The 17044-nt window shown below is 47.6% G+C and overlaps 8 non-coding genes across 8 annotated transcripts; all 8 read left to right on the top strand.

Annotated features, from left to right (window-relative positions):
* The first annotated feature begins 4547 nt into the window (after positions 1–4547).
* Trnas-aga (transfer RNA serine (anticodon AGA)) lies at positions 4548–4629 on the top strand. The gene has a single exon. It is a non-coding gene; the product is annotated as a tRNA-Ser (tRNA).
* Positions 4630–10569: 5940 nt separating this feature from the next.
* Trnas-aga (transfer RNA serine (anticodon AGA)) lies at positions 10570–10651 on the top strand. Its single transcript has one exon. It is a non-coding gene; the product is annotated as a tRNA-Ser (tRNA).
* A 111-nt stretch (positions 10652–10762) lies between these two features.
* Trnas-aga (transfer RNA serine (anticodon AGA)) lies at positions 10763–10844 on the top strand. Its single transcript has one exon. It is a non-coding gene; the product is annotated as a tRNA-Ser (tRNA).
* A 112-nt stretch (positions 10845–10956) lies between these two features.
* Positions 10957–11038, top strand: Trnas-aga (transfer RNA serine (anticodon AGA)). Its single transcript has one exon. It is a non-coding gene; the product is annotated as a tRNA-Ser (tRNA).
* Positions 11039–11149: 111 nt separating this feature from the next.
* On the top strand, positions 11150–11230 carry Trnas-aga (transfer RNA serine (anticodon AGA)). Its single transcript has one exon. It is a non-coding gene; the product is annotated as a tRNA-Ser (tRNA).
* A 112-nt stretch (positions 11231–11342) lies between these two features.
* Positions 11343–11424, top strand: Trnaa-cgc (transfer RNA alanine (anticodon CGC)). The gene has a single exon. It is a non-coding gene; the product is annotated as a tRNA-Ala (tRNA).
* A 303-nt stretch (positions 11425–11727) lies between these two features.
* Positions 11728–11809, top strand: Trnas-aga (transfer RNA serine (anticodon AGA)). Its single transcript has one exon. It is a non-coding gene; the product is annotated as a tRNA-Ser (tRNA).
* A 5117-nt stretch (positions 11810–16926) lies between these two features.
* Positions 16927–17008, top strand: Trnas-aga (transfer RNA serine (anticodon AGA)). The gene has a single exon. It is a non-coding gene; the product is annotated as a tRNA-Ser (tRNA).
* The last annotated feature ends 36 nt before the right edge of the window (positions 17009–17044 follow it).

Below are 17044 nucleotides of genomic sequence, written 5' to 3' on the forward strand. Positions count from 1 at the left end.
GCTGTAAGCAAGTTGGGCATATACGTAGCCAATGTCAGACCGAATATTGTAAGACTTGCAAGGGTTTTGGGCACGTTCCAGAGGACTGTGTGCGTTCGTACGCAGCTATGACAAGGGGTGCGCCAAGAACCAGCGACGAGAACTTGGCCATGGATGTTCAAGACACGGAAGCCCAATGCAAAATGAACTAGCGCGCTCAAATGACGCAGGCTTGAGCACCAACATCGAACGGACGAAAACAAAGTTATCTCTGGATAAATGCGAACAGAAACAGGAAACACATCAGGAACCAGCAAAGTGCGGGCATGTCGACGACTCAGCAGGGAAACGGAAGGGTGAAGAAATAGACGATAAGAATCACGGAACTGTGGACGGCCGACAAGAAAAACAAGATTTAGGCCCAAACAAGAAAGTATGTCATGAACAAGGCCTCACAACGAAAATTCCTTTAGAAGAATTTGGATCGTCTCAGCTAGATGAACCTGGTTTCTACTAAGTGAAAGAAGATAAGAGCAGCATCTATCATAAAGCAAGATGGGACGTGATAACAAGATAAAATTGGCAACGCTAAATCTTGTAAGTCTTCGGTCGTACAGAAGAAAGTGTTTGATAGCCAACTTGTTATCTTCGGAAAAGATCGATGTTGCTTGCCTACAAGAAACCAAGGTCTCAACGCTCGAAGACGAAAAGGAACTCGTCAATTTCTTCAAAACTGATTTTTTCTGCTATCATTCTTCAGCAACAGGAAAGTGCGCCGGAAGCTTGATTCTCGTCAGGAAGAAGGCGGGGCTTGTAGTAGTGGACTATGTTTTGGACCAAAGCGGCCGGTTGTGTGTTGTCGACCTCCTACACGGACGCTATATGACCCGAGTAATATGTGTGTACGCACCGATTGATTCAGGAGAACGGAAAATTTTCTTTCAATCGCTGGAACAGTTCATAAATGTGGCGTGGCCTGTTGTTGTTTGCGGAGACTTTAACTGTGTGTTAAGGAAAGAGGATCGCAGCAACAAGCGAATGGAAAGTGACCCAAGCAGAAAGGAATTGGAAATTCTTACGAGGAAAGCGGACCTAGTGGACGTCTGGGATGCAAGCCCGAAGGGAAACATATCGTACACACACTTTCAAGGAAGCTCGCACGCAAGGCTCGATAGGATATATGCTTCAGGATCATTACTGCCATTTCTAGGAGGCTATCAGGTGAAACCTCAATTTTTCTCTGATCACGCTCTCGTGAGCATAACCATTGGAATGAAGAACAATGCATCAAGGCGGAAAGGTAAGAAGAGTATCTGGAAAATGAACGAAAGTATATTGGAGGACGATGCTTTCAAAGACAAAATCATGGCAATGATAGAAGGTTATAGCAGAAAGGATGACATCACTGCCGTAACCTGGGAAGAGTTCAAGCATGAGATTAAAAGAGCGTCAATAGAATTCTCACAAGCAAAAGTTTTTGAAAAAACGAAAGAGATGAATCACCTGACAAGCATCCTAGAGGTGCTGGCTGAAGCCGAATGCATGAAACCAGGAGAGTTTAAGGAAGACATAAAGAAAGTAAAGGAAGAACTTCACAAGCTGTACGAAGAAAAACACCACGGCGCAATGATAACAAGCAGGGTACAGGCAGTAGGAAGAGAAGAAACGCCCTACAAAGTTTTTCAATTGAAAGAGAGAGAAAGAACTCAAGAGAACAATATCAAAGAAATCTACGTGCGTGGCATGCAAATCACAAAGCAAGGGGCGATCGAGGAGGCTTTCCACCGGCATTATGTTGAATTATTCAAAGAGAAGGAAACCAACAAGACAGAATATGAAACTTGGCTAAACGATTTCCCCGTCATTGATCAACAGTGCCAGGAGAGGATCAACGGAGGCCTACAAGATGATGAGATAAGGCGAGCGATTAACAGTTTAGGAAGAAACAAGTCACCAGGTATAGACGGGATTGGAGCCGGATTTTACAAAACATTTAGCGAGGAGCTAAGCACTATTCTGAAACTGGTTTTTGAAGATATTGCAAGAAGGGGATTGTTGCCACCCAGCATGAGACAGGCACTCACCGTCCTCATACCGAAAAAGAAGAGAACCAACGAACATCCCTGTGTTACGGACTACAGGCCCATCAGCCTAATGTGCACAGATTATAAAATCCTTGCGAAGATCCTAGCCACGAGGTTGGAAACTGGACTGCAGATGGTAATTGGCATTCACCAACCATATGGTATACACGGCAGGTCGATTTCAAGGAATCTACATGTAGCAGCAGCGTCATAATCATCACCAGCACCGCCATCGGTTACGCGCAGCACTGCGCGTGACCCGAGCTTTCGTTTTCGGTTCATCGCCATTAACCGTCATTAAACCCATCAACCTCAGTAGAGCCTGGTCGCCTCATTTCTCGCTCTACAACTGGTCACCAAATGTAGAGGAGGTGGTGTCCCTCTACATGAGTCCTGACCGGCGATGATGGAATGTCCCAGCGGGCAGATGTGCGTGGCCTCACGCTAGGACGGTGCCGGTAGAACTGCCGTGCCAGCGCCGTAGCGCGTGGCAGCAGAGGTACGTCTTCGTCATCACACACGGGCCGCCACATACATGTTATGAGAACTGTGTGTGAACTTGCTGAGGTCTCTTCTCAAGCCTTTGCTGTGCTGCAGACAGATCTTTCCCAGGCATTTGACAGAGTGTGCCACAGTTTCCTGTTCGCTGTATTGGACAAATGTAAAGCAGGGGACCTCCTCATCAAGTGGATTAAAATCTGCTATAACCAAGTTACTGCAAGACTTCTGGTGAACGGTCAGATCGGCAAAAGTATTCCAATACACTCTTCCGTTAGACAAGGCTGCCCCCTGTCCCCGATACTTTTTGCTCTGTATCTGGAACCGACGTGTAAGAAGTTGGTGGAAAACCGTAACATCAGAGGCCTCCAGTTAGGCACGGAACACGTCAATCTCCTAGCATATGCGGATGACGTAGCCATCATCTGTTCTTCCAAGCTCCAAGTCTGTGAAGCCATCGCCATCATCAAGGACTTCACGAGAGTATCGGGTGCAGCACTCAACTTGAAGAAATCATCAGGAGCCTGGGTAGGAAGCTGGAGACATGTACCGGAGACGTTTATGCAAATAACGTGGACGACAACGGTGGAAAAGTATTTGGGAATCCACTTCAATGAAGACAGGGGCGATATGTATGCAAAGAAATTGAGTCTGGTATCAGCAAAACTACTCGCATGGCACGCTCCCCAGTAAAGCTTACGTATGTAATTCCGTCTTGTACCCGGCATTTTTTTATGCAGCACAGTGCATCAGCATCGACAAGGGCGCCATGAACAGGAAATGCGCTATATTCATTTGGAAATCCCCAATGGAGAAGATGAGGCGGTCAAACTTGTTCCTAAGCCTGAAGAAAGGAGGCATCGGATTGGTCAACGTTATCATCAAACTGCAAGTACACAGATTTATGTATTTCCGAGATCAGAAGGACCCGCTGCTAAGGTCTGCACTTCAGTTGCTCGGCAACCCTTATCTCAGCAGATGGACAGTCACAGGAAACTGTAGCTACCGTCGTTCCGCCGTCCTTTCCTTTTACAAAGAGGTAGCAGATGCTGTAGGTTTCTTTGAAGAACGGTTTTCGTGGGACTACCTCGCAACGGTAAAGAAGAAAACTCTGTACTGGGATACAATATCTGCAATAGTACCGACTCCTCTGTACAGACAATGTAACCCTCCGAAAGGGGCAGAAGGCGTATTAAGGAAGGTCCGGAAAATGTTAATTCCCACTGGTTCGAAGGACTTCTTTTTTCTGTTCCACTGGGAAGTTTTGCCAGTAAAAGCATGGCTAAGAAGAAAGGGCTTCTTAATACCCTGGGCACCAAATTGCACAGCATGTCCGCAAGAAGAGGAAACACTTTTGCACGTCTTCCTGCACTGCAAGAGGGCAATCCAGTTTTGGGACATCTTCAAGGGCTTCATAGACCAAGACTTGAAGCTTCGGTGGCAGAACCTTAAGTACCTCCGAGTTGCAAGCACGCAGGAGGAACATATAGTCTCGTGCCTGGTAGTTCTCGGCCTCCATTCTCTTTGGTCTTTCAGAACGGACGAAGTAGAGTGCCGGGAAAAACCAACGCCACCCTTAGTGAAGTTCAAACAGAAGTTGAAGTGGATGCTAAGTGTGGTGCCAAAAGAGGAACTGGACGGACAGTGGCAGGGGATAAGAAACAAGCTTGAGAGGGGGGACCTGGACTTGAGGACAGCACTGTATGGAAAAGGGGGGCTCTGCTGAACGGCATCTTCGGCTGACAGAAGACATGTCAGCTTTTTTACTGAGTGCTACTTTTAAACTATATGAATAAAAAAAAGCCGAGTGGTTAAGGCGATGGACTCGAAATCCATTGGGGTTCCCCCCACAGGTTCGAATCCTGTCGACCGCGTCAGAGTTGAGACGCTCATGTCCGTTTTGTTGCTTTCTACTACATGCAGTTGAAAAAATAGCTCAATGGAGTCCACCATATCTGTAGAATACACTAAAGAAACGAAAAGGGTGCGGTCGTGGCCGAGTGGTTAAGGCGATGGACTAGAAATCCATTGGGGTTCCCCCGCACAGGTTCGAATCCTGTCGACCGCGTTAGAGTTGAGACGCTCATGTCCGTTTTGTTGCTTTCTACTACATGCAGTTGAAAAAATAGCTCAATGGAGTCCACCATATCTGTAGAATACACTAAATAAACGAAAAGAGTGCGGTCGTGGCCGAGTGGTTAAGGCATTCTACTTCCGATAGCGCAAGCGAAAGGTTATGGGAAACATGAGCTCCGTCGGAGCGGCCAACACGGCTAACCCTAGCCGGGATTTCACCGAAGGACAAACGGCAAGTCAGACTTCTACAACGTACAGACTTCTTCTGCCTACGTTGCCGACTGGCAATATTTCCTTTAACACCATATTTCTGCATGCGGATCCAGCTGGAAGGCCTTACCGAGCCGACGATTTTGCGGAAGGGGTGTTGTGAATTATCGCGAGAGACGATGTGGCCCAGTTTGGGGCGTATCTTTATAATCACGTGTGGGCTTTAACACTGCACTCAAGGCTGCCGAAGGAAAAGCTTGTGGCGGGGAAACCTATAACCGTGAAGAACAAAAAATGCCTTATCCTGGACCCGAATCAGAAAGAAGTTCGTCTCTCCGTGCACTGGCTCCCAATGCATGTACCGGATAACGCAGTAACCAATGCTATAAGCACCTATGGAAAGGTGGAAGAAATCAAAAGGGAGAGATGGCGGTCGACGGCGTTTGCTGGCGCTGAAACGACGACGCGTCAAATTTCTATTGTGCTGCGCGACGGCGTCAATGTCGAAAGCATTCCCCACCTGATGAAGATTATGGGTGGTCAAGTGCTAATCGATATTCCCGGCAGGCCACCGCTCTGCCTACGGTGTAAGAGAGTCGGCCATTTTCGGAAAGCTTGCAAGGCTCCGTGGTGTAAGACATGTAAAGGCTTCGGGCATGAGACAGAGGACTGCGTCAGCAGTTACGCTTCTAAAACAAGAACAACAGTGGGGGATTCGTCAACGACAGACCTCATGGATGTCGAAGAGTGTACACAAGCTGGAGGCGCCGCTGGATTAGTAATTCATTGTAAGGAAGGCATCAACAATTCCAAGTGCGTTTCCGAAGACAACGCCACCAGGAGCGACACCATTCTAAAAGATGGGTCTAAGAAGAAAGACGGAAGTAAGGAAAATAGTGCAGGAGCAGCAGAGGTACCAGCTGGAGGGAGCGATGCGACGACGAGCTACCACGACGCTGAGAACGACAACAAAGCGAAAGCTATTGACGTCCAACACCCAGATGGCCACGGCGAGACTCGGCATCAGGACCACGCCGAAAGGTTCGACCACACCGAAAAGAGTGGGGAAAATTTATCACAGGTTGAAGGAAAAGTCGAAAACCTCGTCGGAGCCGCAGACGCAACGTCTTCAGTAAGCGACGGGGGAAACGAAAAAGGGAAGGGGTCCGAAGGCGGATGATCCGACCTCAAATGGAAAGACCCGACGGCAAGCCACAAGAAAGTCAGATACACTCCGACGCCAATAATAACGCCTGAGGAGAGGAGACAAAGACTCCTAAAGGAAAAAGGCAAACAGTCCACGGATTTCAAACTCTCAACACAATGAAAAGAAGACTGAAAGTTGCAACATTAAACGTCAACAGCCTGATCCGACACGAAAGAAAAGCCTGGCTAAGAAACGCTCTATTCGAAGAAAGCATCGACATCGCATGCATACAAGAAAGTAAAATATCATCCATCGAGCAAGAAACGGAGTTGGTGAAAGCCTTCCAGCGCTGGTTCTTCGTACGGCATGCAACTGGTGTAAATGGAAGCGCGGGAACAGCGATAATGATCAGCAAGAAGAGTAAGATCACCATGATAGACTGCGAGTTGGAGCAGAATGGACGAGTGGCGTCAATAGACTGTTTGTGGAATAATAATGTCATCAGAGTAGTTAGCATCTACGCCCCGAGTGAAGACGCGGAGCGAAAACTTTTTTTCGAAACAATCATGGATCATTTCACACAAACCGACAGCGGACTTGTGATAGCCGGTGACTTTAATTGTGTTTGTCGCCGACAGGATTGCACGTACAAAAGGGAGAAGACACACAGCAGCGTGAACGAGCTGAAAAAGATCTTGCAAAATAACAACCTACAGGATTCTGCGATAGGGAAAGAAGGGAGGACGACATTGTTCACCCACTGGCAGGGCACGTCACATGCCAGACTCGAGAGAATATACGTTTCCGGGGAGCTTAATGAACCAGCAAACGACTACAAGGTAGTCCCAATGGCCTTCACGGACCATGCGATGGTGATCGTCGAGCTCGCAGAAGATAACAGTAATCGCGCTCGACGTCGTAATCAATCATGGAAAATGAACGATACAATATTAGAGGATGGAAGGTTCACAGAAGAGATAAAGTGCATGATTGCCGATTTGAACAGGAAAGAGATAGACGCGCCAGCGTGGGAGATTTTTAAGCAGCAGGTCCGTCTGAGGGCAATCGAGATTGCTGAAATTCGAGCAACAGACATGAAAAAAGAAATGAAAGCGCTAAAAGACAGCCTGCGAACGATTTTACAAGAAGAGGAGAAGAACCCGGGCCAATTCGCAGACGACATCAAAGCAATCAAGCAGGAAATACTACAGCGCATGCACGAACGCTACAGAGGAGTGCAAGTTCGAAGTAGGCTGCTGACGATTCAACGGGATGAGGTACCAACGAAGGTGTTTCTTGCACGAGAAAGGGAGAACGCTAAACGAAACGAAGTTTTGAAGCTACGGACGGAGGACACCCTACACGAAGGGGCGGAAGCTGTGAAAGCGGCCCTGTATGATCACTACCGAAGTCTTTTCAAGAAGGACAGCTATCTTGACAACAGAAATTCAGAGCTATTCAAGAACATACCTAAGATAACACCAGAAGATGCAGAGAAGGCTCAAGGGGACATTACGCAAAGAGAAATCAAAGACGCAATCAAGAAATTATCACGGAACAAGGCGCCGGGGCCGGACGGGCTGGGCTCAGCGTTTTATAAAACTTATGTAGAAGAGCTCTCCCCTATCCTGGAAATGGTTTTTAAAGACATTAAAAAACGAGGCCTTATGCCACCGTCATTGAGGAAGAGTCGTATGGTCCTTATTCACAAGAAGCCTACTCAAGGTGGTGAATCGTCGGTGCCTGACCTGCGCCCCATAAGCTTATTGTGCACGGACTACAAAATCCTAGCGAAGATTTTAGCACGACGGCTCGACAGCATGCTGTGGAAAAGCGTAGGCCGGCACCAGACCTACGGCATCAAAGGAAGGTCTATTTCAACGAATCTTCACATCATGAGAACGATCTGCGAATTCGCAAGGGTAACGGGAGCTTGCATGGCCGTGCTGCAAGTTGACCTAAAGCAGGCTTTTGACAGAGTGTGCTTGGAATTCCTATTTGACCTCGTAAGCTGGGTAGGCGTCGTGCAAGATATGGAGAGCTGGCTTCGAATTTGTTATAATGACATCTCAGCCCAACTAGTCGTCAACGGAAATATAGGGCCGAAGTTCCAGATAACCAAATCAGTGCGCCAAGGATGGCCTTTATCGCCATTCCTTTTCTGTTTGTACCTGGAGCCACTGTGCCGACTCATTCTAAGGAGCACCAGCGTTAGCGGATTGAAGCTAGGCCAGGAAGAAATCAAGGTCTTGGCCTTCGCGGATGATGTGGCGGTTATCTGCCGCGACCCAGATCAAGTAAAGGCAGCGCTGCAAATCTGCGATACTTTTTGTCAGACATCGGGAGCCCTAGTCAACATGAGGAAATCCAGATGTTCTTTGCTAGGAGAGTGGGAAAAAAGACCCGATAACCTTTTCAATCTGAAATGCTCCTCGGAATTGGGAAGTACTTGGGCGTAAGACTGGACCCTTACACAGAGAACGACGAAAGATGGCAGAGGAAACTGGATTCACTACACGGAAAACTGCAGCCGTATAGGGGAAGAGAGCTATCACTCCTACACTGTAGCTTCATCTGCAATACGGTCATTTACCCATCTGTCTTCTACTCCGCTCAAGCAATACCGGTGGATACCATTATAGCACAGCGGTTCCACAGAATATGTGCCACCTACCTTTGGGGGTCCAAGTTTGAGCCATGCGAAGATCAAACATCTATTGGCCGCTCGAAGCTGGCGGGCTAAGCATCATCCACCTTGAGCTGAAAATGAAGGTGCAACTGTTCATGTATTTTCGTGACCAAAAGAAGCCCGAACTTCAGGCTGCTATGCAGAAGCTGGGATCACGACATCTGCTGCCATGGATGGTGACGACTGAGCCCGTCATCACCAGCACGACTGCGCTGAAGTTTTACAGGAACATCAAACAGAGCGTCGCTTTCTTCCTTGAAAGGTACTCGTGGGAGTACCTGGCATCGATCAAGAGGAAGCAGCTCTATTGGAACACCGTAACAAGTGTCTTCCCACCCCCACTCTACCGACAGTCCTTCACAGGAGTAAAGCCACAGGATGTGTTGAAGCGTGTAAGACACCTACCTGTGCCAACTGGAACGAAGGATTTCTTCGTGCGCTTCCACACAGAAGTTCTTCCCACGAAACAGTGGCTCCTGGGGAAAGGCTTCTTCGTACCATGGCAAGGAAGGTGTGACGTATGTGGACAACCAGAGACATTGCGGCACATCTTCTATGATTGCAAGAATGCAGTGTTATTCTGGAGCGATCTAAAGACGTCTCTGCATTTAAAGGTAGAACTTACCTACGAGTCACTGAAGTTCCTGCATTTCCAGAACCGCGACCACCCCGAATTTCTCAGTACCATTGTCATGGTAGGACTCCACGCTATTTGGAAGGCCCGCACGGCGCGTGTGGAATGTGACGTCAGAGCCGTCTCAGTTGTGACATACCTCAAACAGAAGTTGATGTGGACGCTATCGCTGTTGGCTTCTAACAAACTGAAAGACGAAGACATGTGGGGGAAGTTTGCCTCGACAGTGCAGTGGCTCGATATCAACACCTTCGGGCGCGTGTGCAACAGCGAACTCTGAACGCTATGAACCATAACTATCTTAGTGCGGTAGCGTGAGACCCGTAGATTGCTGAGAATCTTGCAAAAGTTTGTTTGTTTTTAATTGTCAGGTACACAAGCAGTGTACGATGTGACCCTTACGGTTTTTAGGCAAATAAAAGTGTAAAAAAAAAGTGGCCGAGTGGTTAAGGCGATGGACTAGAAATCCATTGGGGTTCCCCCGCACAGGTTCGAATCCTGTCGACCGCGCCAGAGTTGAGACGCTCAGAGTGAAATATGAAAACATTCTTTTTCAAGCTTCATACATCAACGCTCTCTGTGAAAGCATGGTTGGAACAGAAAGGCATATATGTTCCATGGTCTGCCAACTGCAGGTTTTGCAAAGTTCCTGAAACCGTTGACCACATCTTTCTTGATTGTACGGAAGCACAGTTTTTCTGGGACGACATACAGATTAAAGTACTGAATAAACGCCTCTCTCTGAACCCACATACAATCAGATTCCTACCTTTACATCCGAATGAAGATATACGCTACGATATTATCATGCTGATAGCTATGTATTGCTTGTGGAAGCTGCGTATGGCAGACAGAAATGAAGAGCCATTGGCGTCGACCATGCAGTATTTTAAAGTAGAAATAACGCAGCTGAAGCTATGCTGCATGCAGCATTTGGAAGCACCACCGTGGTTAGAGCATCGGTGTGAATCGCTGTCCTCTATGTAAATTATTACTCTCTGTGTGTGACGTGTTTAACCTGTGCGTTGTGTACCATGTATTTTTTTCTATCCTGTGTGTATGTAAATTTTTACTCTCTGTATGTGACCTGTGTAACCTGTGTGTTGTGTACAATGTATTTTTTGTATCCTGTGTATTTGGATGCTACGGTGTGCATCATACATTCATCATACATCACTCATTAACACTGTACAGTCATAGCTTATTTTAATGTTTGTAAATAAACGTGAGTACCTGGTGGAAAAAAAAAAGTGCGGTCGTGGCTGAGTGGTTAAGGCGATGGACTAGAAATCCATTGGGGTTCCCCCGCACAGGTTCGAATCCTGTCGACTGCGTCAGAGTTGAGACGCTATGTCCGTTTTGTTGCTTTCTACTACATGCAGTTGAAAAAATAACTCAATGGAGTCCACCATATCTGTAGAATACACTAAATAACCGAAAAGAGTGCGGTCGTGGCCGAGTGGTTAAGGCGATGGACTAGAAATCCATTGGGGTTCCCCCGCACAGCTTCGAATCCTGTCGACCGCGTCAGAGTTGAGACGCTCATGTCCGTTTTGTTGCTTTCTACTACATGCAGTTGAAAAAATAGCTCATTGGAGTCCACCATATCTGTAGAATACACTAAATAAACGAAAAGAGTGCGGTCGTGGCGGAGTGGTTAAGGCGATGGACTAGAAATCCATTGGGGTTCCCCCGCACAGGTTCGAATCCTGTCGACCGCGTCAGAGTTGAGACGCTATGTCCGTTTTGTTGCTTTCTACTACATGCAGTTGAAAAAATAGCTCAGTGGAGTCCACCATATCTGTAGAATACACTAAATAAACGAAAAGAGTGCGGTCGTGGCCGAGTGGTTAAGGCGATGGACTAGAAATCCATTGGGGTTTCCCGCGCAGGTTCGAATCCTGTCGATCGCGTCAGAGTTGAGACGCTCATGTCCGTTTTGTTGCTTTCTACTACATGCAGTTGAAAAAATAGCTCAATGGAATCCACCATATCTGTAGAATACACTAAATAAACGAAAAGAGTGCGGTCGTGGCCGAGTGGTTAAGGCGGTGAACTCGCAATCTATTGGGGTTCGACCACACAGGTTCGAATCTTGTCGACCGCTTCAGAGTTGAGACGCTCATGTCCGTTTTGTTGCTTTCTACTACGTGCAGTTGAAAAAATGGCTCAATGCAGTCCACCATATCTGTAGAATACACTAAATAAACGAAAACAGTCCGGTCGCCGAGTGGTTAAGGGGATGGACTAGAAATCCATTGGGGTTCCCTCGCACAGGTTCGAATCCCGTCGACCGCGTCAGAGTTGAGACGCTCATGTCCGTTTTGTTGCTTTCTACTACATGCAGTTGAAAAAATAGCTCAATGGAGTCCACCATATGTGTAGAATACACTAAATAAACGAAAAGAGTGCGGTCGTGGCCGAGTGGTTAAGGCGATGGACTAGAAATCCATTGGGGTTCCCAAGCACACGTTCGAATCTTGTCGACCGCGTCAGAGTTGAGATGCTCATGTCCGTTTTGTTGCTTTCTACTACATGCAGTTGAAAAAATAGCTCAATGGAGTCCACCATATGTGTAGAATACACTAAATAAATGAAAAGAGTGCGGTCGTGGCCGAGGGATTTCTACTTCCGGCTGCGAAAGCATACGGACGTGTGAAACATGAGCTCCGAGGGAGCGGCGCCTGTTACGGCTAGGCCTAGCCGGGATTCCACGACAGCTTTGACAGCATCGACTCCAGACAACTACAGGCTTTTGTTGCCAACTCTGCCAACGGGAAACATCTCGCTGAACACTTTATTTCTTCACGCGGACCCTTCGGGAAGACCATATCGAGCAGATGATTTCGGCGAGGGCGTGCTCAGTGTAATCGAAAAGGACGATGTGGCCCAGTTTGGTGTCTATCTATATAACCATGTGTGGGCATTGACGCTTCATTCGAGACTTTCGAAAGAACGTCTAGCTGCGAAAAAAGAAATCAAGGTGAAAGGGAAGAGATGCATCATTCTGGATCCAAACCAGAAGGAAGTAAGTGTATCGGTCCATTGGCTCCCCATGCATGTTTCCGACACCGCGGTGATAAATGCCCTGCAAGCTTATGGCAAAGTTGACAGAATTGAGAGAGAAAGATGGCGATCGACTGCCTTTGCTGGAGCAGAAACTACGACGCGGAAAGTGTCACTAGTCCTGCGGGAAGGCGTTAGCGTAGAAAGTATTCCCCATCTCATGAGGATTCTGGGAGGACAAGTTTTAATCGACATCCCTGGGAGGCCACCCTTGTGTCTACGGTGTAAGAGAGTGGGCCACGTCCGCAGAACGTGCAGATCGCCGTGGTGTGGAACATGCAAAAGCTTCGGTCACGAGGCAGACGATTGTGTAAGCACATACGCGTCCAAAACAAGAGCAGCAGTGGAACATGCGATGATGGCGGACCTTATGGACGTTGAGGAGAGTGAGTCAGCGAGGAACAGGGATGGTGCAGGAAAGCAAGGTGAGCAGAGCGTCGGAATGACGGAGGATCGGGAATCGACGTTAAAGCAAGTCGAGGAAGATAGCTTTCACCACTCGTCCAGCAGGCAGGAACCTATGAGCATCGGAGCCGTAGTCATCAGTGTGGCGAAGGTCGAGGATGACAACGGTTCGGAGAAGCAGGGGAAGCTAAGAAGGGAGACAGACGAAGACGACCGCGCTGAAGTCCTACCAGAACAAGCAAGACCGCCTCAGCAACTCCCAGAAATAACGGAAGGTGCAAAATGTCAGGAAACTACTGCATATTCACAGGCCGACGAAGTGAGGGGATCTCAACGAAAATGCGACCAGGGTGATAGGGTCATGCTCTCATCAGAAAAGGAAAAAGTGGAAGAAAACAGCCAATGTGCGGCAGAAACGATAGTAGGAAGCAAAGAAGGAAGCAGCAAGCATGAAGGAGGAAGGAACGACTTAAAATGGAAAGAAATAGGTTCGAACCTGAAAAAGTCCAGGTTTTCGCCGACGCCTACAATGACACCGGAAGAGAGGCGGCAAAGGTTACTGAGGGAAAAAAAGTAACTTTTTTGAAGCCCCCAATATGAAAACCCATCTAAAGATTGCAACACTGAACGTCAATAGTCTCGTGTGCAAGGAAAGGAAAACGTGGCTAAAAACCGTCATTCTACAGGAAAAGTTAGATATTATATGCATACAACAGACAAAGATATCGACAAAAGAACAAGAGAGTGACTTTGTGGAAGCCTTCAAAAAATGGTTCATCGTGCTGCATGCGACAGGTATCAACGGAAGCGCGGGGACAGCGATCCTGGTTCGGAAAAGCAAACAGATAAGAATGATAGATTGTGATCTGGAGCAGAATGGAAGAGTGGTATGCGCTGACTGTATGTGGAACGGAGAGATAATCAGAGTGCTAAGTGTATACGCCCCGAATGAAGACGCAGATCGTAGATTGTTTTTTGAGACGAGCCTGGCTCACTTCATAGACACTGAAAGCAAACTGATAGTGGCGGGGGATTTCAATTGCGTCTGCCGTAAAGAAGACGGAACATACAAAAAACCGAGGAAGGATAGCAGCGTAGCACAGTTAAAAACACTCTTGCAGAAGCACAACCTACAGGACATGGCCATACGTAGAGAAGTATCCACAATGATGTTCACTCATTGGCAGGGAAGCTCACATGCAAGACTGGATCGAATTTATGTCTCCGCAGAATTCTATACAAACACAGCGAACTATAAAGTCACTCCATTGGCTTTTACGGATCACGGTTTAGTTACGGGAGAACTAAATAAACCCAGCAATGAAAGCAATCCGAGAAGAAATCTCTATTGGAAAATGAATGATAAGATTCTCGAAGAGGAAGACTTCAGAGAAGAGATCAAAAGTATGATTGCTTCTTTAAGCGAGAATGGGCCTGATGCTCCTGCCTGGGAAGCTTTTAAACACCAAGTCCGTGAGAGAGCCATCGAGTACTCCGAAGCAAGAGCACGATCAAGGAAGGAAAAAACGAAAGCGTTGAAGGAAAGCTTGATGAAAATACTGAAAGAAGAGGAAGCGACGCCAGGCTATTTCACTGAAGACATAAAATGGATTAAGAAACAGCTACTGGAAAGCATGCGTGAAGCGTACGTGGGGGCACAAGTACGCAGCCGCGTACAGGGCGTTGAAAGGGACGAGACTCCAACTAAGGTGTTCCTAACGAAGGAAAGAGAGAATGTGCAGAGAAACAACATCTCGAAGCTAAGGATAAGTGGTGTGGTAGTTGAAGGAACCGAAGCTGTGGAAGGCGCGCTGCATCAGCACTTTAGGACTTTGTTCGACAGTGCTGAGGACCTGCCACCGAGGAGTGCTGAAATATTTAAGCACATGCCGAGGGTCAACGAAGAAGAGAGGGAAAAAGTGCAAGGAAAGATAAGAGAGAAGGATATTGAATATGTCATCAGAAAGTTAAAAAGGAACAAGGCCCCAGGACCGGACGGTCTAGGTGCAGCTTTCTTCAAAACGTTTCAGCCAGAATTGAGCCCGGTGCTTGAAGCGGTCTTTGAGGACATCCGAAGACGAGGACTGTTGCCACCATCAATGCGGAAATGCTTCACAGTGCTAATTCCGAAGAAGTCGACCCTGGAAGAAATACCACCCGTGTCAGATCTGAGACCGATAAGTCTGCTATGTACTGATTATAAAATACTGGCAAAGGTGCTCACTCGACGACTGGAAAGTGTGTTATGGAAAATAATCGGCAGGCACCAGACTTACGGCATTAGAGGAAGATCCATCGCTATAAATCTTCATATAATGCGGACAGTGTGCGAACTGGCTAGAGCAACAGGAGAACAACTAGCCATTCTCCAAGTAGATCTGAGGCAAGCTTTTGATAGAGTATCACACGGATACTTATTCGAGCTGTTACACTGGATCAACGCAGGCGAAGAACTAGAAAATTGGATCGGAATATGCTACAGAGACATATCTGCACAGCTTATTGTGAACGGAAGGGTCGGCCCAAAATATCCAGTTACCAAATCGGTGCGTCAAGGGTGCCCACTCTCCCCCGCATTGTTCTCACTATATCTGGAGCCGCTATGTCGTCTCATCGCAAACGATAACCAGATCAGCGGTTTGAAGATGTCAGGAGAAGAAATGAAAATCATGGCGTTTGCCGACGATGTAACCCTTATCTGCAAGAGCAAAGCACAGGTGAAAGCGGCGCTGGCAGACGTCCAGACCTTTTGTGAGGTTTCAGGAGCCGAAATAAACAAGAGTAAGTCGAAGGGATCTTGGCTGGGCGAGTGGGGAAGCAAGCCGTCCAATTTCATGGGCATCGAGTGGTCACAAGAACTTGATAAATATTTGGGAATCAATCCGGATCCAGAAACAACGGACACGGAGGTATGGAAGCGAAAGATAAATGCCCTGCAAGGAAGGCTTCAACCTTATCAAGGAAGAGAGCTATCGCTGTTACATCGCAGCCTAATATGCAACACGGTACTCTACCAGGCAGTGCTCTATGCCGCACAAGCAGTCCACATAGACAACATTGCAGTGCAACGCTTTCACAGAATAGGTGCCATCTATCTGTGGAAGTCGAAATTTGAGCGCATGCGCAGAGCCAACATCTACTGGCCACTGGAATCGGGAGGGCTGAGCGTCGTCAACTTGGAACTGAAAATAATGGTGCAACGTTTTCTATATTTCCGGGACCAACGAACGCCAGAGCTGCGAGCGGCTATACAGTGGCTGGGAACACAACACCTCGGGGAGTGGATTGTCTCCACTCCACACTGCGTCGTAGATTCAGGCATCCTATCCTTCTACAAGAGCACAGGACGCAGCATAAAGTTTTTTCAGGAACGCTTTTCGTGGGACTACCTGGAGACCGTAAAAAAGAAGGCTCTCTATTGGGACACAGTGACCAGTGTATTTTCGCCGCCATTATATCGGCAGCAGTTCGCAAGTGTAAAGCAACAGGACGTGCTGAAGAGGATCCGGAAGGCGCCCGTTCCCACCGCAACCAAAGACTTCTACGTCCGCTTCCACATTGAAGTACTGCCCACCAAGCAATGGCTAGAGGGCAAAGGCTTTTTTACTCCACGAGCAGCAGACTGTGACATATGCGGGGAAGCGGAAACTATACGCCACACTTTCTATGAATGCAGAAGGGCTATACTCTTTTGGAGTGACCTGAGAGCTTCCTTTCACCTCAACGAGGAAATAGACTACGAGGCTCTAAAGTTTCTCACCTTTGGGGACAACAGCCGTGCAGAACTGCTCAGCGTCCTAGTGATGGCTGGACTACATGCTCTCTGGAAGGAAAGAACAGCTCGGGTGGAGTGTGATGTCCGGGCGCAATCCGCGGTCACCTACCTGAGGGAGAAGCTAATGTGGACTCTATCTTTGAGGGGAAGTGGCAAACTTCACAACGAGGAGGACTGGGAGCGGCTGGCACCCGCAATTCCCCGCTTGAACCCGAAGACCTTCGGCACATCATCCAAAAAGTGGCTAGGACTTCCCAGAACGCGGCATGCTAAATAAGCAAAAATGATTTTAATTGGGAGGTACACAGGTAGTGTATGACTCCTGTATCACGGTTTTTACGAAAAAAAAAGGAAAAAAAAAGTGCGGTCGTGGCCGAGTGGTTAAGGCGATGGACTAGAAATCCATTAGGGTTCCCCCGCACAGGTTCGAATCCTGTCGACCGCGTCAGAGTTGAGACGCTCATGTCCGTTTTGTTGCATT

This window comes from Ornithodoros turicata, chromosome 1, assembly GCF_037126465.1.
Source record: "Ornithodoros turicata isolate Travis chromosome 1, ASM3712646v1, whole genome shotgun sequence".
Lineage (NCBI taxonomy): Eukaryota > Metazoa > Arthropoda > Arachnida > Ixodida > Argasidae > Ornithodoros > Ornithodoros turicata.